Source organism: Penaeus chinensis, chromosome 20 (assembly GCF_019202785.1).
Source record: "Penaeus chinensis breed Huanghai No. 1 chromosome 20, ASM1920278v2, whole genome shotgun sequence".
Classification (NCBI taxonomy): Eukaryota; Metazoa; Arthropoda; class Malacostraca; order Decapoda; family Penaeidae; genus Penaeus; species Penaeus chinensis.
Window position 1 is genome coordinate 25,130,906 of NC_061838.1, and position 2,317 is coordinate 25,133,222.

The window sequence follows — 2,317 nt, forward strand, 5'->3', positions numbered from 1 at the left end:
GAATAGCAACAATATTATCAATAATAATAACAAAGCTAGTTGTAGTTTCCTTATCATTACTAATGTGGGGGATCTGCAAGACCGTTTGCTCTGTAGTGGAAGTCACTCTTCTTGCTGACTAAATGAGCATGGTCCCATGTTGTCAACTAGAGCCAGGGTTATTACAGTACCAAGTCACAGATTAATTGGAGTAGGTCTGTTTTTATACTCAAAGCTGCATTTTTGTTATTGAGCTGCTATATATTTGATCTATAATTTTAATTTTGTGAACGGCATACTTTTATTTTTTAAACATTTTTTTTTACCTTTATCTAGAATCTTCTAGTTCATGTCATCTATCCTTCACTTCATAATTTTCATTCCACCAGAATTGCCAGTCATTTTCTTTCTCTTTATAAATTTTATTACCCTTACTCTTTCAAAAAGGCAAAATTATATTTGCATTTACCAGTTAATGCTCCCTAAATACTAGGTTTGACTATAATCACTTCATAAACATTCAACTTGCACTTAAAATGGAGTAACAATATCTCGCTTCCTTTTTTGTATCTAAAATAATTATGTTTGTAACTACATGTTCCAAACAATGAAATCATATAATTCTGATATCTTTCATACATCAAAGTGAATAGCTTCCAAAGCTTACATTGCCAGAAAAAAGTTAATTTAAAATCAATTAGTTTCCACTAAACTCACCCAAAACTCTGAAACACAGGTAAGGACTGAAACAGTTCATAAAAAAAACAATGGCATATGGAGTAGAAATTTTTATTATCATTCTTCTCACAATTTAATTCCTTACATTGCCTTTGAACAAAACCATGGGAAAGGGGACAAACAAGCTATGATGAAACCTTAAGAAAAAAAATAATAAATTAATAATAATGAAAAAAGTAAAAATACAGGAGGAAAATTGTAACATCATGATAAAAATCAGTAACTTTACCCTAAAATCCTAAAATATTGACCCTACAATGCTAGTGTTGCCCCCTCCCTAACAATGCACTTGTCTAAGTGATGGTAGTTTAAAGTCAATATTATCAATAATAATAATAATGTGCTTGCCAACAAAGGCAAACAACATGCCACGTGGATGGATGGGTCCAGAAATGTTGAGGATGTAACCTATATTTGTATATAAAAAAAAGTAATAACATCGATGATACAAATAAAACAATACAGAACAAAAAGGTATAGATCAAGTGAGACAGTGAAAAGAGATAGTAAAACTAGATCTGAAACTTAAATATTTTGGTGGATGCCATGTGTGAGATGTGTTCATTTTGCATTCCTTCATACAATATACTCCAATAAGTGTATTTAATTGATAATAGTTCCATAATACTGTTATTATGGAGGCATGGGTAAAGGGCTCTAAGAAATTACAATATATATATGAACTTTTGTAAACTTCCAAAACAAGAGAGAGAGACTTGTGGGAAAGCGAGACGTGACAGTACTCTGCTGCAGCTGGATAAACACAAAGCGCCACTGTTTGCATGCTTGCCGCCCTAATGCATCTGCTGCGGAATTTAATCTCTGAGACGGAACAAAAAACAGCGTCAGGGGAGTGGTTATGGACGAGGTATGAAGAGGTGAATGGACACGGCAAGATCCCTGTGTACACAAGCTGTGGATTTGTAACATGGCTCCTTCAAAAGGCTCATATCGATACACCATGCTCCTTTTCATGTGACACTGCCCTAGCCTTTGGTTTGGGGAAGTTGCAAATGTAGGGGAAAAAGTATAAATATCACAAAATCCTTCCTTAAACTTTGGTACAAATCATTATCAATCAGTGATGAACAGTTTTTCATCAGTATTTCAAAGCACAATGGTTGGTAAGCATTTTAAATTTTCTCCATCTTTGAGAAGCTACAAACTTCCCCACAAGATTTGCTCTCTGAAAGGCCAGCTTGACTTCCCATTACCTTTCTTTTATCAAGATGACCAACCTTGACTTCCTTTGCCCAATACAAAGCCAGAAATCCCTTCGACAATGAGCAAGATAATCAGCCTAGATATTCAGTAAAATCCACATTCTATAAAGCGATTCTTTTTTGGGGGGATCTCACACTATACAATGAATGTTCAAGATTCACAAAAACCCTCACAAAGTCTACATTTAGATGAAAAGCTTCAACCCCAGAGGAAGAAATTTTCTCTCAAAAAAGCCTGGATACCTAATCTTGAAGGAGGTCTGGCTGGCTGGCACGTGTGTCGGCCAGCAAGCGCGTGGCATCCCATGGGTAGTAGCGATGGTGCCGCATTGGTGCATCCCCTCTCCTGATTCCGGGATGTGTAGTGGTAGTGGTAG

The 2,317-nt window shown here is 35.8% G+C and overlaps 1 protein-coding gene across 1 annotated transcript in view; it reads right to left on the reverse strand.

Moving 5' to 3' along the window:
* Positions 1-752: 752 nt before the first annotated feature.
* LOC125035770 (ubiquitin-conjugating enzyme E2 variant 2-like) overlaps positions 753-2,317 on the reverse strand; it is a 19,298-nt gene continuing 17,733 nt past the window's right edge. Inside the window, exon 4 of the mRNA XM_047627982.1 lies at positions 753-2,317. This exon is cut by the window's right edge and continues 237 nt beyond it. The gene's annotated coding sequence lies outside the window, so the exon portion shown is untranslated.